Here is a 26,574-nt window from a genome sequence, read left to right on the forward strand (position 1 = left end):
ATACTGACCTACCTTAAATTATATCTGGCAAGAGAAATTCCTCAGTGGCACAGCTACTGCGTAAAACGACACCAACCAAAAACAGAAGAATTAATTTTCACTCCCGACCCAAGTCTCAATCTTGTATGAAAAAAGAAAATATCTCCTGGAATAAATGGGATTATTGTCCACCCCTGAGAAATGTTATTTTTTGGAAGCGGCCTTTAATCTCTCCCTGGCTTTGGCATGTTTGTGATAGGGATTAAATTCTTCTCATTTCTTTATTTTTAGTGTTTCTGGCACACGTCCCAGCGACCGACCGACGAGCTGAGGGGAAGGTAAGTTATCCTTGACCCTGCATAAGTGAGGTGAAAAATGATTCCCCTACACTGAAGGCTGCCTTCCTCGTGATTTGTTTTACTTATAGACTTGCTTGAGTTCCCCATATATCATAACAGGTAGTAAAATTGCTCAACGTGCGGCGAGAAACTAACTAAATAACACATGCAGGCTGGACTTTGGTCTCCTCTCCTGTGGTGTTTACCAGTTTACAGCTGGTGTTCTTTTGGCTTTTTGCCTGCGGCCTATCCGGTGCTGGGTGAGATCCAGCTGAGCAATGGCCTCCCCACAAGCTGACCAAAGCGTCTCTCCACCTGAGGCATCCACAGTGGGATTTCCTTTAACAAGCTGACAGGCCCTCATAAACGGGTCTGATTTACACGGTACTGCGTCATTGTGCATTGATATCAGGTTAATTGATGAAGAAAGCGAGGTAATACATTCTTTGAAACACTGCTAAATTCAGCCGTGCGCCAGAAATGTTCCAAGTAATGCGTCTGGATGGTGATGGGGATGGATATGAGCCCAAAATACCATAAGTTACCCTACTGGGAAAGTCAAAAGAGTGAACTATTCAGCTTTTTGGGCCTCAGCCAACGAGGGTCAAACACAAACGTATATGGTCCTTGAATGTGAGTAGCTGTTTACTAGTTGCTGAATAGCCAGATCATTGTCAAATACATCGAAGTACAAATATCGTATGACATCGTGGCTTATACGTTTTACTGCCACCGCTGTGAGAGCTGCCAACACCAACACTTCTCAGGTTGTAATAGTTTTACAGTTATTATATTGAGGTTGGCGAGGCAAAGCGGCTTTAAAACTCCGAAAACCTGAGTCGATTTTCCAGAGCCTTGTCTTGTTTGTCTGTCCAGAGAAAGTCATAATCACCGGACTGCCGAGCTGAATGTGTCATTTATGTGCAAACTTCAAAGTGAGTCGGTGGCTGTGTGGTGGCCTTAACTCAACTCAACTGTAAACGTCTCCAATGTTTAATACTGAGCAAATGCTTAAACACAATTGGACTATTTGGAATTATTCTGCATCGGAAAAGGTTTTGATACTAATCCTGAAGTCAAACACATGCACACATACACACACACACACACACACACACACAGACCCACGCACTCCTCATGTTTGAGCCAGATGTTTGGGTCTTTGCTCTGTCAGCTGCTGAACGGACACAGAGACTTTTGTGTTTGCGTTTGCTCTGCATGTGCACGTGTGGGATGGAAAGTCTAAGTGTTTCAACGGAGCCTTATGGTGCAGACGCCAGTAGCATCTGGAAAACACAGGGAGTGCGAGAGTCCTTTAAAATAAGGAGGTCTGAATGTGTGAAATGAGCGCTGTAAAGGTCATTTCAACAGAATTCACTCTCTGACACAGTTCTGTATCTTCCAATTAATTCAGAGCAAATTTACGAGCTGACAAAACATAGGCGAACAGGGAGAGGAAATTATGGCCGGCGTGTTACATAGGGCCCACATGGAAAGCCCTGCTATGGAATCATTTCGCTGCCGCCACCACCGCCGCCAAACCACTCTGGCTTTATTCCGTTAATGAGGGTAGACTGCAGGAAAGCACAATTTCTATACAAGGATTTTCTTCTTCGCCATTTTTACAGCCCGGGGGTTGGGTGGGGGGGGGAAGAGTGGTGAAGTGGGGGGGGAGGAGGGGGGGAGGGGAGCAGTGCACCGTGTGCCATTTAAAGTGACACTTTAATTACTGGCGGTTAATGGAGCACTAACGGCAGACTTTGAAGTGGCTGTAACTCAAGGTGCCCGCACAGTCAGGCCGCAGCGGGGAAAAGCTGTGCCACGGTAAAATGAGTCTGTACACACACACACACACACACACACACACACACACACACACACACACTGGTACAAGACGCGCTATGATAAGACGCATAACTCAGCTGAAATGAACACGAGTGCTCAACAGACGGATCAAAGAAAAGCAATTACTGGAAGGTTTGGGAGTGTAGGTTATTCAGTGTGAGAGTCGACTTGTAGCTCTTTTTTTGCCAAACAAAATATTAGTTTGGAGGTGAAACAAGAGCAATATTTTAAGGGAAGCAAGTGCATGCGTCAGACAAAGACCATTCTCTTTACATTTCACAAACCGCACACAAAACGTGAGCCGAGTTTGAATGAAGTCACGGTGCGATGATTACCAAATCAGAGCCCAAACACAACTACTGTATCTGTTATTGGCTCGACTTGTTATTGTTGGATATTGGCTAATTGCAGACTGATTTAGGCAAATATCATATGTTGGATGTATTGAGAACTTGCTGAGCGTTAACGTTTTGCAGACAGGATCTTTAAATGTCTGTATTCATTCAGGTTTTGTACATTTTGGTTGTCTTTGTATCGTCATATTTAGTATTTTAAGAATTTAAGTCTTACAAATGTATTGTTATCGTTTATCTTAATCGATAGGTGATCAAAATCAAGATCAGATCAAGACCAAGACCAGCTGCTAGTTTGTTATTGAAGCTATATGAGCTCAATGTGAAGAGGTGAGATGTCAAGTCCAAAACTGGTAGAGAGTTTGGTCCTAGGATGTCTTCTCCGTCCTATCGTATAAAACTGTGCATTCATTCTACACAGGAAATGGCTCTTGTGTACATAGTTTGAGTTTGAGTCACTTCATTAAACCTTGCAGGACCTGTGACCTCTGAAATCTGGTGTGTGGCCAACAAATGCTTGTATTGTAAATGCTCAGTGTGTTGTCGCAAATACATACATTGAACAAATCCTTTCCAATCCTTTCTCTCTTGGTGAAGATATCAGTATCATTTCTGTACAATTAAATTATTCATATTGGTTTCAATGTACAATATTTATTGTAGGATTGTTATGCGTCTAAGGTTTTTAAGCGCAATATTTAATCATGAATATGCATATTAGTGCTGTATTTGTCCTCCACGGGCATTTTCTATACATGTCAATACTCAGAAACATCATGTTGGCAGTTCTACACCTCCTCTCTCCTCTCTGGCTGGGTGTCGTGGTATCTGTCATAGCTCCTTCTCGTGTTTCTGGGTGGTTGTGCTCTAAGTATTCAGGCATAGAGATATAGAGTGTGTCATTCACTTCTGTGTAGCCTCAAACAGTGGCCTGAACAAAGGCTAACTTGTGTGGAAAGGTAATGTGCAAACTCTTTGTTTGTGGTGGACGCGCTCCTTTCACATTATCATAAAGTTGGTCCAGCACCAAGAGAGAAGCAGAAGCAGACATGCCTTTCCTGGATTGAGAGCAGCCATAAAATCCTCCAGGCTCCTATTTCGACCACCTCAGACATCAACGCTGCGCCACCATAATCGCTGCTCAGAGATACAGCTCAAAGAATCTCTGTTTTTCCATAGAAACGAAACGAAACGAGAGCCGGGCTGTAGGTTTTTCGCTGTTTTCAATAGAAATATTGTATCCTTGTGTCTAGTCACAATAATAAGGACAATAATTCTGCTGACGTTTGTGTTTCATGTGCCCACGTTTATCCACTCCCAAACCACTGCTATGGTATCCAGAGATGAGAGCTTAGAAGCACCGGGTGTTCAAACGCAGAGAGAATCACTGTGACATTGAATGCACGGGAGGTTGGCATGCTTAATCTAAACGCTGCCAAAACACGTGTATGCAAGACTAACTAAACCTCACGTAACCTCACCTCAAGAGAAGGTTATGGAAACACCAGCTTAAAGCTTCAAGCAGTTTAAAGTCACTTTGATATTTAATTTTTCATTAAAGGAATCTTCTGTTTTCCAGCTGAAAAGCTGCAGTGGAGCAGGCAGGAGGGTCAAAGTTTCATTAAAGGTTTCAATTCTGCAAAACAACTGATTCAACAAAATATACATCACAAATTTAATGACTAAAATCAACCAAAAAAGGACAATATGTACATGAGTGCAATACAATGATTCTGCAGTAAAAGTAAAACATGTGATAACGACTTTAGACTTTAGTGAAACACTGTCGAGCTGCATAACTCTGCGTCTTTAGAATCGCACTGAGAATACAAGAATTAAGCTTTTTTCCTCTGCAGGCGATTTTACCCTGCAAACTACAGGAGCCTTCGAATAAAGCACACATCATTAAACGCTCATGCTTGTGCCGCACAAGGTGAGAAAACACCAGCGGACCAGCAGGCACCCACTAACACACACATACACATTCACATACCTCACACTGTACATCTCAATCAATGGGAGCTACAGGGCTGAAAGGCAGAACTGCTATCTGATTCTGGATCTGTTCATTTCTTAATATCCACAAAGAATCAAGTTACAATAGTAACCCGTGACTATTTCTCCACTGAATCAAAATTAATATTGTTAGATTTCTTTTTAAAATAGGATAAAAGGGAGACTTCAATGATTTTACACAGCAAGTTCAGTGTATTGGGTTAGGGGCGGCGCCAAAAACACCCTCTGAAGGCTTTTAGACTTTAAAGGCATTGTGTTCAGTCAGTGACCTGTATGACATCAAGACGGTTACCTCCTGTTGGATCTGGCGGTTTGTGAAAGCCACTCCTGGACAGTTGGAGGGTTGACCTGAGGAAGAAGCTCTAGTGGCTCGTTGGTGCTTTGGAGTTGTACGTTTTAGTAGCGACACAAAGGAGCTCTTGTGATGTCATAGGGGGTCGCCTCCCTCGCATAGAGCGGACTCAAAAGCCTTCTGTCAACATCATGGGAGCCTCACTTTAATGAAATATTTACATTAAAATGAATAGTGCTGCTCCAAACGGGACAGCATAGCCATCTTCACAGAGAGCATCATGTGTTCATAATATGTCTGCACTGTGCATTGAGTGGGGCCTGGGGCCTGTTTAGGCTCTTTAGTTGGTCCCTAATTGCCAAAGACGGATAGTTCTGCTTATCAAACATGCTTGACTTTATGGTTTGGTGCTTTACTTTACCGCACACATGTAAAGTTTGGCCTCAGCTCCTCTCCACAGTATGGAGTGAGCGAGCAAGAAGGATCACATGCTGTAAATAAACACAGGCTGCTGTTTATACATCTCACATATGGATTTTAGTGCCTGTGTGATCTCCAAAGGTCTTTGGGCTCGCTCCAGTCAAGCTGGGCTACTCATCCTTTAGCGCAGGCCTCCAAATAAAACAGAGCGGTACGGCCAAGCAAAACCCGATCCAGCTATTTTCCACCATCTGTGTGGCCAGGCTAAATACGAGGAAACCATTTCTGCCCTGAAGCCTTCCCACATAGAGAGACGGTACATCAGCGAGATTGACGAAAAGGCCCAATCAACACACTGTCAAGGCCCTTCCTAAAGCCGTCCACTTCCTCTGTGGCGTAAGTGCAAAGCAGCATCTATCCTTGTGGCTGTCCCAGCAGGGGAGCTGACATGTCCCCCCTCCCGCCGCCTGCAAACAAGTCTTTCTGTTTCTTCCCTCTGTTGGACTCACACATGTTTCGCCCACATTGGCAGCATCCCCGAGTTCCCACATGGGTTCATGACCTCCCGAGTTACTTTCCAGATCTGCGCGCTCACAGTGACGCTTTGTTCACCTGTTGCCAGCGTCCAGTCGAGTGTCCCAGCTGCTCCCTGTTGTCTTTTGGGTCTGCAGCACAGAGACCGCAACTCACGGACACGGCTGCGGTGCCGGGGTCCTCGGGGCCTCACGGAGAAACTCGGCTCTCGCTATCCTCTTTCAAAGACGAATGAAGAGGACCACAAAACACCCTCGCCCAGCTGTTTGGATGGAAACCCAACACCGACGGGGCTCTGCGAGACCGGTCGGGACAGGAAAGCCCAGGATTACGGCCTCCGCTACCACGCCGTCTTCAGTAAAAGCGCTATCGTCCTTGGCTGCCGGTCCTCGTCCACGACAAACAGGGGCCCGGAGCAGTTTGAACAAACATCAGATGGAAAGAACTGAATAATTGTACAGGGGAAAATCTTTAACCAAGAATTTGCGTGTTTCTGAACGACATATAATGTTGTTATTGTTCCAGCCACAGACCTTTCCCTTTTGTGAAGCCGCGGCAGTCTGATTTTGATTGTCTGGCCACTATTGTACAATATTTAAAACAAGCTTTAACGAGCCCTTTCTGAGCCGAGACTTCTGCTGATGATTCCTCCAGTGCAGATTCTGCTGTTTAGTGGCAAATAAGATTGAGTTTCATTTCAGGAAATTCTTTCCATGCTGCATTTTCACTCAGGCAGGGCACGACTCTGCCTCGCAACACCACAGCAGCCCAACTCCGCCGCTATGAAAAGAGCCTTTATCTGCCACTCACCCGGACTCATTACTGTGAGTGACACCATGCCAGAAACACTTACAGTTTATATTAATCAAATAAAAAAGAACCTTAACAATCAACAGTTTGAATTAGATGTGTAGGTAGCAGCTGCTTTGGCAAAATATATGGTTTTCCTCGAATAACATAGACAGACTGTTCTGTGCTTGAGGAATAATTACACTACTGTGATTTACAATCTGATGAGACGTGCCTTAATTCCATATAGATTGTAATTTCATACATTTCTTCTCCCCCTCCTGGAGTAATTACCATTGATATACAGGCTGTGACATAAATCACTCCCCTGCCTGTTTGGGTTTGGCTCCTGGATGTTCAGAGCTCCTAATGAATCAAACACTCTGTTGTTAATGATTGCTTACAAGTGCTAGGATTCATTTAAAGACATATTATCCAGATTTTCGTGTTTTCACTTTTTGTATTTGCTGAAACTGCCATGTCATCAACTGTCAATCATGTGTGGTGGTTTACAGCGTGTCAATCCAACAGCCATCAAACATCGCAATAACGTCAATATGTTATGGAAGGAAAGGATGTAAGGATGAAGCAAAAATGAAGCGTTCAGTGTAGTTCGTGACCTACAGATTTGTTTTACTTTACACATCAATACTCCCTCCTATACTAAACTATGAAAAACAGGGGGGAAATAGCAATAAAACCCCACAATTGACAGTGTGTGAGTAATGAGCATCCCTGTGCCTGCAAAAACTCCAAGACAGAAGGTCACTTTGATCATCACTTGTAATTAATGCAGCACTACAATTTGCCATGGTGACACTGATAGTGAAGAGGGAGAGGTCGTGCTGACACACACACACGCACATACGCACACACACACGCACGCACACACATACACACAAACTGTGGACACTAGTCTACACACACCGGCGTGCAGCTGTGGGCTGCAGGGGCCGAAGCTGTGGCGCGCACGGTGACGGAAATCCTCCTGACGAGCGTGACGCGCGTGAAATAAACGACGCAAATGTGACATCGTGACAGCGTCAAGAATGGAGGTCGTGTAAGCCGAGCGGGCCGCTTGCGCCTTCGGCCCGGGACAGCTGGCGAGACGTCATGGCCAAGTGAAGCGGGCAGGAGCAACAACAAGCTGCCGTCGAGGCCTCTGCTCCCAAAATGCTAATTAGTCACCAGAGAGGCAGCGAGGTCAGGCTGGAAATGAGACTTCAGACGCACTCAGCGCCCATCTTTGATACTTTAGACGCCTCCAGCAGCTGCTGATTTCATCCACCTGCCAGCAGAGTTTACTTTGTATGACTTCATTGAGACTTTTTCAAGTTAGACTCTTCATACTAAAAAAATGACATTTGATTTTGTTCACAGTTTTGTAAAAGTTTTAGCAGCTTGAAAACGAATGAATTAGATCAAAAAATAAGAAAACATTCTGACCTTCAACAATGTCAAAAATTATTCTACAGAGCTTCAGGTGAGACAGGGGGAGGGACAGACGGACAGAGAGAGACAGAAGGATGACTGGGAGGGCGAGAGAGGGCAGCAGAAATGTGTGTGTGTGTGTGAATGCACATTCCTGGCAGCCACAGCTCCTGTTGGCAGGTTGTCCTGTGTGCCTGTTAGCTCTCCAGCTCCTCGTGTTTGTGTCTTGGGTTTCTCTGCTCCTCCTCCTCCTCCTCTTCCTCCTCCTCCTCCTCCTCTCCAAATATTTTCTAATGCCACTGAAGAATGTTCTGATGTTGTCGTACCCGCCGAGCTGCAACGCCGTGTTTCCTTTCAGCTCGGCTCGCGCTTTACGAAGGAGCAAACCCTCCGCTGACAATGAACAAACCGCCATGTGTGTTTCTGCCTACATATATCCCACAATGCACAGGGGGAATGCAATGCTGTTGTATACAAACCAAAAATGAAAAAAGAAAAGAAGACTGTCAGTTCCCAGAAACATCATGTCAACATTCCCAGAGTGACACGTTCCATTAGGGTGGTGAAATGTTCCCCCAAGGCTCCTGTTTGGTTGTATATGTACAATTAAAGCACACATCAAAAGTCCAAGATGAGTCAGAGAGAGAGAGAGAGAGAGGGGGAGAGCTAGAGCACTAGAGAGAGAGAGAGACCAGGAGAATCAATGCATGTGAATAGAGTCTATAATAGAGTGTAATAATTCAATTATCAGTGAACTCACCATTCATTCATTCTTCTTCTGTACATTTGAATGAGTGTTTTTTTTGTGTTTGCAGGAGTAAAACAGTCAAGATTTCTGCATTCCACGCTGGTTTATGTCCATAGTGTCTAACAGACTGTGAGTTCCTGGTCAGCGTTATCAAGGAGCTACTTGTTAATTAATCATCAACAAGATTTTACGTCCTTACTCCTTTCTTTTGTTCCTGCGAACTGCCAACATCTGATTCGTTTCTACGACTTGGCAGAGGAAAGTTTGGTTCTGGATGAACTTGAATTACTTCTTTGTTGGAGTGAAGCACGCTGGCTAAAAATAAAGCGGACGTATAATGGAGGGATTCTGTGGCCCAGTTGGTTCTCCTGCCGGTGGGCTCAGAGTGGGTCCGACTCTCTGATTCAGTCCTGTGTGTACGTGTGTGTGTGTCTGTGCGTGTGTTTCATACGTAAATAAACAGAAACCACACGGCCTCGCCACAGCAGGAGGGGGGGGCGGAGGGGAGGTGTAAAGTACAAGGCCGCTTTGCAGGAAGCGAAACCGCACAGAGCTCCGGTATGCAGGATATCACGGTTAAACTTTGAGAGAAATTATTGATTCGGACCGTTCTGATAGCTGATAAGTTGCGTGTTCCAATATTTTCATACCCACACACCACAAAGGAATGCAGGCTAACAGGAAGCAGACTACAGAGGGTTGCCAGTCCCGGTCCTCAAGTACCACAGCACTGCATATTTGATCAGATTTGTTGCATCTTGTGAATGAATATGGCACCGGAGCGCAGTTCAGACAACAAAAAGCTGTTCTGTTCAAACCCGGGGGAAAGTTAAGATCTACGGTAAACATTCTCTCTGGTGTTCTATCCACTTTTCGGAGCAACACACTCCCGGTGGCGTGCGTTCTTGCAACAGGGAAGAAGCTAATTGTTCAAACTTTGAGGATCTATTGAACTTGCAAGATGCAGCAAATTACAAGCATGCATGTGTAAAACTCCTAACTATAACTTTAAAGAATTCTAATTTAGTGCTATTTATCTTTTCTTCCTTTTCTCCAGCTGCTGCATTGTCGACTACAGCCTGGGGGAAGCTTTTGAGTACCGGCCTCTCTCGAAAACCATCTATAGACGCAGATTGCGCGTCTTTCTAATACAGCAGCCTGGGACATGTGAGCAGCCAGCCGAGACGTAAGTGGTTTAAAATTCCTGGGATTATCCGAAAAGAGGGTTAAACGAGCGACTAAAGACTTTTCAATTACAGCAATTATTGGCAATCTTCAACATATGGAGAAAATGCGACTATGTACAGTCACAATGAGCTGAACATTTGTGCTGTGTGATGCGTAAAGCAGTGTGTGATGACAGTTGTCAAAGGAGTTTATTAAGCTTTTATTCCTGTGTTTATGTCCTGCTTTACTGTTGTTGCATGTGGACATAGATAAATGATGAAAACGCGCGTGTCTCACAATAAGAGAGAATAAAAGTGTTGGTTTAACACAATGGGGCCATAAAACTTGAAAAAGGGGCCGCAGCAGTTGACAGATTTGGGTTCTGCACAAAGGCAACCCGGCTATGCAATTACAGCGGAGGAAAAATAAAAATCCAAGCAAATAAAAGGGATCAAACGAAGGCTTTTAGACATATAGATGTGGAAAAGCGTTAATATCCTTTGAATTAGCTCACATAAAATAACTGAATTCAGATTTTAGTTTTCTACCAGTTTAGCACTTTGTCACAGATTTGAAATGGTGAATTTCCCCTCACACAGGTTTCCCACAGTGCCTCTGTCTCCCCTGACATCTGCTGCAGACAAGCTGATCATTACTGCAGGTAAAGTGGACAGGGACGACAGCGTCTCCACTCAGCCTACACACAATGTTCTCACACAACAGGACATTTCCAGATTTGGGACCTTACAGAGGGTCCTTTATGCCAAACTGTTCAGATTTGAGGGTGATGTGATTTGTGTGCACAGCTGGCACACACGGTATATTTAGATGTATGTGTACTGTATGGCAGGTTTCTAACTGTAATGAGCGGATCTAGGATTGAAAGGGTGCCGCTTCTGGTTTTCTTTCAGGTACAGCCAACATCCCAGAGTGGCGATATTTACCTTCTACCCCACAATCCAGCACCACGGCTGCTTGTTCAGCAGCTGTTTGGACAGGTGAGCCAGACTTAATTGAGGCTTTTTTTCTGCTTACTCAGAGGATTACAGGGAACATTATGGAACTGTCAGCCTTTAAAAGCAGGGATTGAGCTCCAACCACCCGAAACAGAGGCGCTCACCATGTGTTTCAGTTCGAGGAAGCGTTCAATTGCTACGGTTCTTGGTGTGCAATTTGGATGGTGGATCTCCTGTTATGTGGGGATCAGTTGTATTCATAGGTGCTCCATCTCTCCTGATCTCTGTTTCTGAAATGAAAGCAGACAAAACCAACCCGCAGTTCTAAACATATTTAATAAACCGACTTATGGAGGGTTCTCTTTACAAGTCGCCCATGAATTCACACGTCTGAGGAATGTTTCATAGGACCGCGTGGATTCATCACAAGCGAGCTGTCCGGGACATTCCGTATATGTAAATGAGTGTAAATGAGCGACCAGGCAGCTGTTAAAGTTTACAGCAGCAATTCATAAGCTAAAAGAGTGAAGGAGTTGTTTACTTGAGGTCACACACACGAGGGCCCCCTGCTGTGACGTGGGGCCAGCTTTTGATATTTGAGGTCAAAAAGACGGAAAACATGTCAGAAAAACTTTTAAAAACGTTTATACGCTGAAGTAATGTTGTTAAATCCCAATAAACAGAGCCGCTTGAGACGCTGGCGTATACATACATAGACTTGATTTAAGCTTTCTACCATGTTCTCCTCTCTAAATGCAAGATATAGAGGAGGGAAAACATTCTATGATTTATAATGCATATACACAAAATATTTAATTCAATCACATTTTCCGATCATTCCCTCATTTTGATTAACTGATTACGTCGTTAAAAGCTCCTCACAAATCAAACCCGTACCAACATCAGACCCAATCTTTTCCATCTTAATCATCATAATCTCAGGCACAGGCCAAGAGAAAACGGAAGAAGAAGATGAAGATGAAGAAGAAAGCTTGCCAGTAATTGAACAAATCGTTGGAATTGTGGCAAAAAATAAATTATCTTGTGTGAAGGATTAATACATTTTGATTTCTTCTCTATGTCTCCTGCTTGGCTCTGGAGAGAACAATAATATTGTCCAGATTGAGTGAAGTTCACCTTCATCCTGCCTGCCATGCAGATTGTTTACATCCACCGGTCCTTTACCGAGGCCAATGCTGAGAGATGCTGCCTGACCCCAGATAAGAATGTGACCTTTACCTGCGCTGTGATCCTCTCCAGACCCTGCAGACTCCACACTGACACCCGCTGGTCCTCATCATTTGTTATGTTTTCTTCTGCGTGTCTGGCATTTGTCCATTCGTCATCACACAAACGAGCAAAGAGAGAAACACTGAGCACACTGGTGACACTTTACGCTGCATAAAGTCAGATTTGTAGAGTGAATTTAGATTGAGGACATTTTGAATTGTGCACAGGAGTTACTTGGTGCTTTTATTTCACTGTTATAATCACTTCTCCCTCCTCCTCCTCCTCTTCTTCTTCTTCTTCTTCTTCTTCTCTGTCCAGGAATGGCAGTGGATTAGCAGTGCACATGATGGCATGTGTTCCTTCTCAGTTTGGGTGTAATAGTTGCCTCCTGCACTGAAAAAAATTCTGCATCTGTGGACGCAGTGACCTTTGACTTAAATAACACCCTGCTCTTTCCAGACATGCCTAAACACACACACACACACACACACACACACACACACACACACACACACACACACACACACACACACACACACTCTCTGAACCACACAGGCTTTGGCACAGGCTTGTCTGCAATCATCTGTACTAGTCATTAGATTGCTGAGTCACAGAAGGCTATAGGCTCTGAACTGTAAAGCGCCATAGCTGAGAACATAAACTTTTGAATGCAAATAAGCTTGTAAAATATATGGCCTCTGCGGTCTTTGTCGCTGCAGAGACACGTGTCTCTAATTCAGACAAAGACGACAGAGAATACCGCAGACTGCACAAAGTTCAACACCAATGAATTCTAAAATGTATAACTTACACATATAGCAAAACAGTCATAGATTTCATAAGTAAATCATAATAGCCTATAAGATGTCAGCATGTGAAATGTGCACCCAGAACCCGACACTGAAGGAGAAACAGAAATGTTTTGTGGCCGTCTGTGCAAGTATAAATCCACGTTGGGAAGGTGACGCCATTCAATCTTTACGCCGCGTTCCCTCCCTCCGTATGTTTGTTCAGGTGCGCACGTGTGATGTATGCGTTACAGCCGCTGTGCGACTGAGCGCTGACCCACTTACCCGTTTGGCACGTCGGCACTGCAGCTTCTGTCTGTCCTGAGCGGCGAGGGGGCGAGGCCCAGTGACAAGCAGGCCTCTGTCACTGGGACACCGTTTAATTGCCTCCGATCATCTGGGGCTCTGAGTGCAGAGGGTGTGTCTCTGCACTCCATGGACACATATTTACAATGAAACGCATATGAAACAAAATAATCATTTGTATTTATGTATATATGTATATATGGGTATGAATGTAATCATTTAACACAATCTTTATATGCAAATCATACACATGTACATAAAATAATGTAAATATATAAGATTTGAATGTAGGTATGAGCATGCTCACAAACGACACTAAACCGCCTTCATACATGCGGCCACAGTGTAATCATGTCATGTCACAGTCATCATGGTATGGCCTGCACTGTTATAATTTATAGCTGCGCTCTGCTGCTGGCCTGCTTTCACTTTTAAGAGAGCATTTACCAGCAGCACCTTTATCAAAACACATACAGAGTAAAGGGCGGCAGACACAATCGGCATGGAAACCATTAGAGTGAGGGGGATGATGGGAGAGAGGAGTGCTGCACAGTGAAGCAGAAACATCATTATTTATGATCTGAAGGATTAAGTAACAGCAATACATGGGCCAATTCAAGCATAAGGTGTCCCCGTGTGTCTCCACGCTCCCATTCCTTAAAGCTGCCCCCCTCGTGCCCCTTTTCCTATTCCACGCTCAACTGCTGCACTTGGAATTAACCGCGTCCAAATGCCCGCACATCCACAGGCCTTCTACGCTGACGCATATCAAAAATTGTGAAACGATAATATTGTGGTTTGCGTTGCATCATGTCAGCGCGGTGAGTGGGTCTCATCTGTGGTCGACCTCAGTGTTATGCCAGGCTGCTGGAGAGAGTGGACCCCCTGCTTTGGTAGATACACTGAACACCCCTCCACTGCCCCCCTGCCTCCTGGACCCTCGCCTCTCTTTGTCATCTGGGCCAGGAGGAGTGATGAATCTTCAAAGGGGCAGAGGAACAGACGAGAGGAGCACATTTCCTTGCAGCTTTAATGTGTTTGGTTGGACACAATGAAGCATTATTGGACTTCTCTGTATGAAAACAGTCCACTAGGTGTCTCCTGTCACTTCTCACAAACAGCTCCAGCCTCCAGCTCTGCATTTAACACAGCGGCGAGCTCCACCACAGCGCCACACCATTGTGACTGCAGACAGCACCACGTAAAGCAAATGCACCACAAGGAACAGCAGACAGCACACAGCACCTCCTGATACTGACACTGATTTGCTCCATAGTGAACTCTGTGCTGCTGTGATGGATTTTCCATGAAATGCAGCTGTTTATGCTCGCAACCTGGAAGAACCTAACTAAAACGGAACACTACTAGAAGGCCTTGTTTTATTTATCATTTTATTAAGGTTATTCTAAAGTCTGTCAATTTTTTTCTCAAATATAAAAAAGCTCTTTAAGCCAAACTCTCTATATTAAGTTTAATTCATAATGTTATTATTAGATGAACCAGTGCATTGTGTTGATGCTTGAAACCTGATCCTATGCAGCGAGGCCTTTACATTATAATGGCTCTGTGTCCATCTGTCTGTTCTCCTCTTCTGTCTTTGTTGAACTGCAGTGTATTTTTGTCTATATCTCAGTGGGAGCAGGAGCTGCTTGCTGTTTTAGGGCCCATGCATAGACTTTATGAGCCATGGGCCACAGAGTCAGTCACACGGAGCCACCGCTGGCAGGACAATGTCCGACTGGAGCACACAGACAGACACGGCTGATATTGGCTAATATGGTCAAATGAAAAGAGAAGAAAAAAAACAAAATATAAGGGCAAACAAAGTCCCAATCCTCAATGTATGTGGTCTGACCCAGACGCCGCGAAAGCACCGACTGAAAACAGTTGAGTTGGCTGGTCCGGGCCCCATCAGTCCACCTCCCTGCCTCCTCTTGCGCTCTCTTTCTCTCTCTCTCTACCCCAGCTTGGCTGTTTAATGGAGGGAGTGGTGTGTGAATCTGTCCCTCTGCCAGCTCCCTGCACAGCAGCTCCCAGCCCTCTGCACTGCATCTTAATGGCTGAAATTACCGCCCTGGGTTTGATCGCTGCCTGGCATCGACCGGTTCCCACACCTGAAAGTCGACAGGGCCGCTTGGCTGATGGCTGCTGGCAGAGGTTGGATTACCACCGCTGGACCGGGAACAATCATCCCGGCCATGCTATGGAGCTATTCTGTTAAACACCATAACCGCTGCTGTCTCCCTTTCCCTCTCTCCCTCTCCCTCTCTCTCTCTCTCTCGCCCCCTCTTTGCTTTGAGGGAGGAGGCCGCGCTTTTTTGGGTGTGTGCCGGTTTTCATGGCACCGTAAAGCAATATTCAGACACACTGACACGCCTGCCCGAAAACAAGTGACAGTTGAGCATCAGGAAACGCTGGTGGGGCTGAAAGTCTTGGGTCGACTCCTTTCTTTCGACCTCAAACTGCAGATGGATGGGAAAAGAGGCACAGTTCAACATCGGGAACTAAACAGACAACTGAAGCGAGTGGCTGTGACACTGGGTGGTGGCTGTAGTATATCAAGTTAAGCAGTAAAATCTAAATAAGTATCAACTTTGAAAATAAATTCTCCTATAAATAAAGCCGGAGCATGAAGCAGCCAAGCCCTGTTTTGACTAAGAGCAGACTTTGGAATGTGACATGAGAAGCAGATTTACAAAATTTAATGATTTGGGGGAAAATTACATTTAAAGTAGGTCACTGTTGTTGTTTTTTGTAATTTGGAGCATTTCTGAGATATTTGGCATTCCCTCACCAGGTCCATGGTCCGTAGAATGGACTCTTATGGATCAGCAGAACTGGACCAAAACTTCTCTGTATGAAGTTACAGTGTTTATTTATTACATTTGACCCTTACATTTTCCCTGGATTGCTATTCTATGTAGCTTACAGTTGCTATAGGAAATGTAATGTTGCGTAGACATACACTTGCAAGGGGTTGTAATGAAAAATAATATCCAAAGAAAACTGATTTTACAATGCGCTACCGTCATTATAGCACAACAGGGATAGCAGATAGCAACAGATAGCATAACTTCAGATAGCATAACTTCTATCTTTGTGGTCTAGTAAGTGCTATCACTTCAAAAGCTACTTCACGTAAACACAGTCTGAGGACTCAATGTGGCAGGAGAATTGGAAGCTTTCTGGGCAGCACTGATGTATGAATGAGAGGAAATATGTGAATTAAAAACAGGACATTCCTGTTTCAAAAAACAAGTGACCTGATAAACTTCATGCAGAAATGTAGAGGCTAAAATAGAGGCAATTTCTTGTAACTCTGCGAGATCCCACCCACAGCTCTGACACCGACGCAGCTCTGTCGCCCACCAGCCGCGCTCAGATGACCTTTTAAAAGACCCCAATGTGTGCATTTTATACGAGTTGGAGAAAGCTGAAAGACTGCTAACCAAATTCCTGATCTGCATGTGGTTATCAGTGCAGCGACCAAAACCACTTCTGGCTCTGCATCAGATGGAGGTCTGGCCTGCGTTCACTGAAGCATGGGTGAGCTCGTCCAAAAGAGGCTCAGGCAAATTGGTGTCAGCTGTTGAGATCCTCATACGCTGGAGGTGCACCTCCAACTCCAGAGCCTCGGCACAATCTGATTTGTGTAAATGCTTCTTCTTGGGACAGCGCCGCTTTGCTTGAGGATGATAAGAATGGACGCTTCTCGCTGTGTCTCTATATTGCACTGGAGTTTCATTCTTGCAGTTGGACGTGTGTGAGCGAAGGAGAGCTGGAGGGACGCTGGAGGCTGCTGGAGTGCAGATTTGCGTCTGGGGGCTCCTTCCTGTCTCTCACAGGATGTGGGGTATCCTGTCTGGCAGCGGCGGAGAGGGGAGGCCGGCTTCAAAGGCGAGAGGAAGTGGTCAGGGGATGGAGAGCAGCAGCCAGGACAGGGGGAGGAGGTGTGCAGGGGCAGTGACTCCAGCCTGCAGCAGTCAAAGGCCTCTTCAGTCTCCTGTATTCATCCCAGTTGAACATGAAGTCAGTGAGCACAAAGCATTACTTTAGTGAGGGCAGGTACAAATTTATTTTTTGACAAAGATGTTATTCTTTTGTTTCACTCCACAGGAGGGAGAAATAAATCAGGCGGATTCATGGATCAGCAAAAAGTCTAATTCAGAGATTTAGTGGAGTGGATTCTCTCAAAGTACCACAGTGTACTGAAAGTAAAACCTCTGCAGTCGAAAGACATTTTTAAGTCACACTGAATTTGGTTGCCATTTGTCACAAAAGAAAGCTACACTGCAAAAAAAAAAAAATGCTTTACTTCAGAGGAGCTTTGGAAAGCTATATTTCAAGACTTTGTTGCTGAGGTCATGGCAGGAAAAGCAGCAGCAGCACCATCGTAGATGTATGTGGATAAATTCACAGAGTTTAGGATTGCAGGTATGGTTGGAGAGACGGGTAGAGAAAAAAGTGCTTTGAGATCAATCCCACTGAATCTATCTTAAAGCATTTAACCATTGTTTTCTGTTGTTGTTGTTGTTTCTTCTTCTTTCTTCTGTCTCCACAGCTCTACTGCCCCTAAAGGTCCTTACGGTATTGCATCTTCATCATTCTTGTTCGGAGGAACTCAAAGCAGGCTTGGATAGACCATAGAATATGTACAATGTCATGTATGTTATATTTCTTAACCAAAAACGGATCTTCCATGTGAAAGAAGATGATCACATGACAGTTTGCTGTAAAACCTCTTGTAGGAATAAGTTTTTCAGGGATCTGTATTCAGGCATTGTTTCATCATTCGTTTACTGAACGAAATGAAGACTTAAAACCAAAATTGGTCATATGATGATTAAATATATGGCATTTGTCTAGAATTTTCTCCACAAATTTAAAGAAGCTGTTGTCAATACTGGTGAATTGAGAGCATTGCTGAGTTCTCTTCCTTCCCACAGATGCTGCTTGTGTTTATCAGTGAGGGGGCTCTCTGAAAGACATTTGCAAATCTTGACTTCAAAAATATGTGCAGTTGGCACTGTGAGACGCACCCTGTTCCACTGGCATCTGAGTCATGCTGCTGTCAATGGCGAATGTGTCAAGAGGCATGCATGCTGCACGCTCTCATACAGAGGAAAAGACTAGAAGGTACAACAGAGTGAGAGGGAGAGAAATGAAGCAGGGCGGAAGAAAGCGAGAGATTCCCTAATTACACATGTAAGAGTAAAGTGTGGGGCTTTTAAACTTATTACACTCCTGTAATCTTATGCTTGTTGTGCATGCAGGCTTGCAGGACATCAAAGGCAAACGTGGAGAGAAGCAGAGTAGGAATCGAGTAATTATCACGCAGATGAAACATTTTCGCTTGCCTTTGCCATAAACTCTTTTCCTCCCCACATGTGTTTGACATTAGCTGTCCTGTGCCCCACATTGGTAAAGTCGCTCTAAGACCTCTAAGAGAGCCGCGGGCACAAGGAGCTCTATTTATAGAACCATGTCACAACAAGCTGCCATTAATTATTCAGGTTCATCGTGGAGCAGAAAACGCAGTAAACAAAGAGAAGCACTGCTTGACTGCAGATGACTGCAAAAATGAAATAACACAAACAAGAGAGTTTCTTATTTACTGTGAATCTGTCTCTGTTCATAATCTGCACATCTGTCAGTGAACTGTCTCTGTGTGCTTCAGCTGTAAATGCTCAATAATCTCTATTCTGGATTCGACATTTGTTGCTGCAGAATCTTCCTGACTCATCATCACAAAGATTCATTTCGTCTTGAATAAATAAAATACCGGATTTGACTTTGACGTGTTCCTGCACTCAGCAGCTGCTCAGCTTTAGATTGCTGGGTCATAAATTGATCCAGCAGATACCAGACACCACACAGCACGTACAGCAATCAACAGCCGGGCCAGCTGCCACGTACAGGAGGCCACCCATTCCACCTACGAGCCTCTGCATTATCTGATTACACTTAAGACTTAAGGGGGCAGAGTCATGGCACGCAGTTACATCTTAAGGGAAAATTACACTTTTTTGATATTTCTCTCATATTTGTTGCATTTTATATTGTAATATAGGAGTGAGCAGGTGCTGTTTGATTGCCCCTTACGTCCGTGACATGTTTACGTCCAAGTGTAGCACAATTGGAATCATTCATGTATGCATAAATAGTCTCATAAAGGACACGGCCGGTGAGCCAGTGTTTGGCCAGCATGCCACAAGTCACAAGTGGGTTTTGCCAGCTCATGCCTGAAAGAGTAGGCATGCTTGAAAGAATTGGTCAACTAGATGACCTCTTGCCATTCAGTGTGCATAATGGTGCTACGCAAAGAGAGAAAGGTGGACAGAAAACAATGCAAAATGGAGCCCAGAATGAAAATGTGACAATGGAAATCTGTCATATTGCCTCTTAAATGATACAAAACATACAAAATCACCCATTGATCCACAGAAACCTGCACTCATTCCGTTTGTGATTAGCAGAGCTTCATTGCTTTATCAAGCTGTTGTTTTTCCACTTTAAACACTTTCTGCTTCATACAGGCTGTCAGACAGAAACAAAAGTGTGAAACCTCAAATTTGAGGGCAAAAGATGTCGACCTCCGTGTGAGGGAAGTCACTCATTTGACCGTATACTGGCTAATGGAGGCAGCTAATCAGTCTGCTGGAGTGAAGTAGCATTTAAAGAGCACTTTAGCAGTCGCCTACTTGGTCACATATTAACAAAATGAACTACAGTGAGCTAGGAATTGGACCGAGGAAGGAAAAGTAACACTATAGGTCCATTCACTTACATTTCCAAAATCCACTGATGTTGCTTGTGATGCGGCTTAACTCCTTGGCTGCATTGGTGTTTGGTCTGTGGCTCTGATGGGGGAGTCGGTGTTCACAAGAGCAGAGACGCTGGAATAACACACCGCTCTCCATGCCAGAACCTCCTCGTGGATCCTGCCAAGGTGTCAAGGTGCCCCACAAAAATGTACTGAGCTCCACGCAGGCCAAGGGTCACTCTCTGCATGTGTGTGTGTGTGTGTGTGTGTTTGTGTGCATCCCTACGTGCATATGCCTGTGTGCACACTGTCCTTGCATTCTGTGATTGTGTTTGTGTAGGTGTGTGTGTGTGTGAGAGTGTGGTTCAGGATGAGTCAGCTGTGTTGGAGACGAGGAGCTCAGGCTAAACAGGGAGGTTTATGCTGAACCATGACAACCACTTCTACAGTAAACAATTCTGCACGAGGTTTCCCTTTAGTTGCACGTAAATAAACAAATCACCAGCTGTGTGTGCCGTCCCTGCAGCAGGGGTCCATGCCAACATGTCAGCACGTGGCCGTCCTGCCCAAGTGCCCTTGAGAAAAACACGGAAACCCTTCCAGCTCCGGGTTTGCAGCTGTGTAGCCGAGTCTGACCTCTGACCTCCCTGACAAGACATGTAAGCAGAGAAACAAGCAAGAGGTAAGTTATTATTAATGATTAGGTTAATTATAGGAACAATTTAGGATTTGTAAGTGGAGGACTATTAAATCCAGGTGGGATTCTTTTCAATCAATAATAGGGGGGAAGGTATCAGTGTTTAGTGTAATAGTTAGCAATGTGCAAAAGTGTGCAAGAGTCTGATTTCAAATTTCAACAGATTTAATGTCAAAAATGTTCATGTTAATGTAAAATGTGACCTGACACTGCACAGCAAAATCGTAGAAATGATTCTGGATTTCAAAGGGTTAATAAAAGAGTGTAAGAGTAAAAAGCACTGGCCAGTTCAGTCTTGCTTTATGTTGTGGTTAAATTAGGAGAACAATGGAATGTGTTTGTGTTTATTTCACAATATGCAAATCCCATCTTCATATTGTATCAATAACATTTTATTTCTGTTTGTGGGAACATGGAGAGGAATTTCCAGCTCTGTTTGACTCAGCAGCTGTTTCCGCTGCCTGTCTGCCTGCCCGCTTGCCCGCCTGCCCGCCTGCCAGCCTGCGTGGCCCCAGTGGGCTCACACACTGCGGGGAGGGGAAGTTGTGCGGCGTGCTCAGAGGACGATCTGATAATCCACCATTGGTCTCAGGGATCAGTCAGAGTGGTTGTTGAATAGGTACAGTAGGGATAACCTCTGTGTGTGTAGCATGTGCAAATGTCTCCACAGCGTGTTTGTGTGTGTAAAGGCTCTCAAGGGTACAGGCGGCCACTTTGTCCAACATATAGGGGTGAAGGTGATTCCAGTCAGGTGGAAAGGGGGGCGAGGTCAGTGTGTGTGTAACAAGGGGAAGTGCTGCTCTGTACAAAGACTGATTCACAAGGCTGAGGGAACATGTGTGCAGCACATGCTGGAGCCTGAACAGAGTGAGAGCCACGGGCTGGGAGAGAGAGGCCCACAGAGAGCCGGCTACAAACAACCACCACACAGCTCTCTCACACACACGCATGCACACATGTACAAAGGAAACACGCAGACACACACACACACACACACACACACACACACACACACACACACACACACACACACACACACACACACACACACACACACACACACACACACACACACACACGTACACACACGTACACACACACACACACACACACACACACACTGTTTTTACAGTCAGCATTTTAACAAAGGGCAGATGCAACATGCCAAACCTTCATTGTTCAGGTATAATTTAGTATATTAAAGTGTGTGTGTGTGTGTTAGAAAGAGGGAGATGTGGTGATGAGGGATATCCGGTGGAGTGCCAGCGTGTGAAAGTATCTCAGAACACCCATAGAGCTCAGAGAGCTGATTATGGCTAATTGCCTAGATGAAGCACAACAGCTGGAAGAGCCTAGCTGCCATTCATTGAAACACACACATACACAATCACACACACACCAATGACCCCCTGGTTTTTAACTAGGATGATCTCCTTCCTTGCACCCCACCCCCTCATTCCTCTGGAAAAGTAGAGACTCCTCACTCTTGGCAGGCTGAGATCTGCAGCTCAGAGACCCACTCCACCACTGAGACGCTGCTGGAGTCGATGCGCTCTGGCTCGGGCTCAGACTGCTGAGGAGGCTTTTTTCAGCTGTGGGGTTTTCCCCCCTCGCAGTGGTATTGATGGAATCCTAAAGATGCTTGCAGCCAGATGTCTCAAAGACAGAGAAGAAGAGATAGAGAGAGGAGGAGAGAGAGAGAGAGCTGCAGACCATGCAACCCCAAACAGAGCCTCTCGTCAGGCCTGCAACCACTAAGACTGAGAGCACGTGTCCCCGTCGTTACTGACCTGCATTCACCCACAGATAAGCAGAAGACCGCACAGCCCACACACACGTTATGATATAGAGTATCAAGACAGTTGCGGGCCAACACAGGACTCAAGTCCGTCCAAGTCTGAGAGATGAGTGAGCCAAATCCAGAGCAGTTGTTTGGACGAGAATAAACTCTGAAAATGACTTTAATTCCATTCAAGGCAACGGGATCAAAACAGCTGCTCTCTCAAGGAAGAGCAGTGGAGTTACAGAGATGAGAAGAGTTTGTTTGTTTATCATGAACTTTATAATGCAAGGAAAGGTGACCACTGCAGACACACACACACACACATACACACACACACAGGCATTTTCCCTTTCTTACCCGTCTGTAAATCATTCCTCACATTCTTTTGCAACTGTCCTACCGCTATTCTTGTTTTTCCACTCCCTATTTCACTCACGCACACATTCCTATTCTCTCCCGTCCTTTGATTTTCCAGCTACTCTTCATCTGTGTCTTTCTCTCTCGCTCTCTCTCTCTCTCTCCCCTTACCCTCTTTTTTTCTCTCTCCTGTCAATCCTCTGGCCTTTCTCCCACAGACCAGCCCGTGCAGTCAGGAAGTACGGCACTCCCTCCGGGCCCGGGCCCATCGCCGTGGTGTTTATTGTCCTAACCTCAGAGAATTAGCGTCGCAGACATCAGGCGCAAAGCAGAGTCAAGGGCATCGGAGATGGTGGAGGTGCGGAGGGGTGGGGGAGAGTGGGGAGAAGGGAGAGGAAGCGAAACAGGACCAGACTGGGATGTATGTTTGTGTAATGTGGGGTGTGGGGCTGGTAACAGGCCGCACGATGGTCAGGAGGGTGCGGGGAGGGCGAGCGGGTGCTCCGCTGCGGCCCTACACCCGTTCCTCCGATTGTGCCCTGAGCACCTAATCTGTTCCTGTATCACTCATTCCCACAATCAACAGCGGTTCACGCAGGCGTGACTCAGTCCAATACCGAGTCACAGCTTGATTTCTCACTTACGCAGTTTGACCGCAAAACGCTTTCAAACCGCTTTACCATATGTGGCGAGCAGTCGCACGGACATGGACGATGAAAGAGCCTCCATATGGCACCTTTCTCCCCTCTCTCCTGGCTACGCCGGGCCAATAAAAGGAGAAGTTAACGACTGAAGCTGTGTGTTCCTCTTTTGTGAAACGCAGAGCGGAGCAGTTTAGAGCTCCTCTCCTCCGCGGGAGCAGGGGGGGTGAGGGGGAGGGGGGGAGGGGTGAGCAGGAGGTTGCTGGAATGCGCTCTGTCCACACCGCCTGGATAGCGAGCAGACTCTGGACCTGGGAGGGAGCAGTGGCGCCACTAAGAAATACTTAGAGCTGGGGAGAAAGCGGAGAGGAGGTGCCAGCTCCCACCGAGGATGGAAGGGAGTGTAAACATAGCGTACCTAAGCTTATTTCAGGCGCCGTCCCTTTGCAAAACAGAGTTAATCCGCCCTCATAAACGAATATACAGTAGATCTTTTATAGCCTGAGCTAATACCACGCCATCGCAACCCTGTGTTTAATCTCAAAACAAGGCTGCTCTCTATAAAACATCTATAAAAATTAGTCACGACTTTCTGATCCATGATTATTTGCTCTCGTAAGAATATACTTATATAGTATCAATTTTGTTTTTTTTAAAGGGGATTTTTGTGACATTTGTGTTCTTATTTTCTTTTAAGAGGTTTCATTTGGAAACATTTACATTGCTTTAAGTGCAAAAATCACGGTGGTCCACTTCACCGCTGTGCACACAGAGTAGAAACACGTTTTTTAAAAAAAATGCAATTTCTTTCATTTCCAAGGCGGATGCTGGGCAAACGTTTGCCAGTAGTCCTTTACTTTTGTAACACGTTGATGTCATCATGTAACACACCTGTTACACACAAAGCTCGCAGGGCCTTATATTTCGTATTCTCCAATTTCTTAACGTTCAACACGCACGCGCACACACACACACACACACACACACACACACACACACACACACACACACACACACACACACACACACACACACACACACACCATGGGTGACCCAATACCTCACACAATAAGGCACTGATTGGACATATGGACGCTGACTCAGCATTCCATCCTTTCGGTCCAAACTCCTGCTGTCCCTCAGGATGACCCCCCGACACCCAGAAGAGGAAGCTCATTCTGCCCCGCTCGTATCCAAAGTTAAACATTTAATTATTGATAAACGCACATCTTACCCCTCAATCACTCTAATCGGGAACACATGGAGGTTTTTAGTAGAAAGAAGCAAAGAAACAGAGGAACTTCTATGATGCTTTGTAAATCAAGTCAAATGTCAGAGGCTTATGCAGTTAAAGCTAATTCCCATGGTTTGTGGTATTATAAAATGCCAACAGCGTGAAGCCAAGGTGGCCGGTGAGAATGAGTGCCCACATTCAGCCGGAGCCAAGAAATTATCTGTCTCATTAGGAGAAGAAAAGCTTTCAGTTGCCGTTGTAGCGAGACACACAGCGGAGCAGACCGGGCTCCTTCACCGCTCTGCTGCTCTCCTCAGAACTGAAGCCCCATTTTTCATTCTATAAAGAAAAAAATACAAACACACAGAACGAGACGGAGTGCAGGTGCGGGACGCCGGCCGTGCTCGTATTTGTTACGCTGTAAGCGGCCAAAAAAAAGAGTCTTGGATATCAAATAAGACGAAGTTACCTGTTCAAACCTGTGGCGGGTTACAAATAAAACAAATGGGGAAATGACTCAGTTGTTACAGCAATGGATTTGTCACCACCGTGAATAACAAGGTGGAAAAGGAGAAGCCATTACGTTGAGTAACAGAAGACAGACAGGTTTGTTTTGTGTTGAAAGAGAGAAAAACTCTATTTGTTACGTTGGTGCTCAAATATTAAATTACAATTTATAGCAGCTTGACCTGGATTGCACCAATAAATGTATAGAAGTAATACATCTACCCTACTTTGTGTACAGTTAGTACTTGCATTGAACACTCCTGAAGCACAAATGTATGTCGGTTTGGCAGCACTGAATATTCAAGGCTTAAAGCAGAAGAAGCTGGTGGTGGAGCAGCTTTGTGAGGGAGCAAAAACAACAAATCTGAGCTTTTTCTCAAATACAACAGGACAAAGACTCTAGTCAAGGCTGGCTGAGGTGAACATTAAGAGTTGGAGCATTCAGCGAGTTATCGTCTCTATGCATCTGCCATTTGTCAGCTGAATATTTGAATAGTCGTTCAGATAAACCAGCAAAGATTCAAAATCCTTTACGTGCGGCCCCACAGCTCCGACTTGCAGTAAAAACCTTCAGCCCCTGATTGGGCCGCTGTCCAACGCAGACGCCACACAGAGTTTCACGCTCGCGCTTCTTGGATTTGCCAGCAGAGGAAATGGAGAAAAAAAAAGGGGGGCACACACACAACTCCAGGTTAATAAAACTTAAAGACAGCCGGTGGACACACAACGTGACGCTGGCAGAGGCCGTTTAAGGAGGATCAGGGTCGAGTCGTTTTGCTCCCGGTTGGCCACATCACGCGTGACAAATCCTATAGCTGTAAATGATGGAGGACTGTAAGGATTTAGGCTTTACAGGCGTTAGAGGCCTGGCACCATGGCCGGGGGGGGGGGGGGGGGGGGGGGGGGGTATTTGACATTTCAAGCACTGGGCCCTGTGACACTAATCAGGAAAATCTCCCCGAAGTGGAGAACCTGAGATGAAACCGCATAATGTCTGGAAGGAGTCTGACTTGAGGGGAGCAAAGGTAAGATATGGCAAAACTGGGCCTGGGCTCAATCTGGAGCGGCGGAGCGTTTAAGAGGAAGTGCCCCAGATAGGACCGCTGATTATTGAGAATGTGAGCTCTGTGTGTCTGACCAATCAGGCCGCCTGGCTCTCAAAACAAGGTCCTGTGCCTGGGAAAAAGATGGCGAACGCGGCCCAAACGATAACTCAAAGCCTATGTGTGTGTGTGTGTGTGTGTGTGTGTGTGTGTGTGTGTGTGTGTATAAATCGAGACCCACAGCTCGTTCTCCAGCTGTCCTCTCACTCACAAATCTCTGCAAATTTTTTTTGGCTGGTGAGTCGAACTGGCAGTGGAATGCTTTCATGTCGCGGCTCAGGAACTGGAATGGAAGTA

General features: G+C 45.4%; 1 protein-coding gene and 1 long non-coding RNA gene across 2 annotated transcripts in view; one reads left to right on the top strand and one right to left on the bottom strand.

Annotated features, from left to right (window-relative positions):
• Positions 1-9,154: 9,154 nt before the first annotated feature.
• The window catches only part of ncor2 (nuclear receptor corepressor 2), a 132,604-nt gene continuing 115,184 nt past the window's right edge, over positions 9,155-26,574 (bottom strand). The window contains exon 47 of the transcript XR_012963876.1: positions 9,155-9,177. The gene's annotated coding sequence lies outside the window, so the exon portion shown is untranslated. The remainder of the gene's footprint in view (positions 9,178-26,574) is intronic.
• LOC143003379 (uncharacterized) lies at positions 9,808-11,192 on the top strand. Its single transcript, XR_012963858.1, has 3 exons — positions 9,808-9,931; positions 10,512-10,573; positions 10,824-11,192. It is a non-coding gene; the product is annotated as an uncharacterized LOC143003379 (long non-coding RNA).

The sequence above is a fragment of the Genypterus blacodes genome, unplaced genomic scaffold, assembly GCF_046128005.1.
Source record: "Genypterus blacodes isolate CSIRO-AG114 ecotype Tasmania unplaced genomic scaffold, CSIRO-AGI_Gbla_v1 ptg000061l_1, whole genome shotgun sequence".
In the NCBI taxonomy this organism is placed as follows: Eukaryota; Metazoa; Chordata; class Actinopteri; order Ophidiiformes; family Ophidiidae; genus Genypterus; species Genypterus blacodes.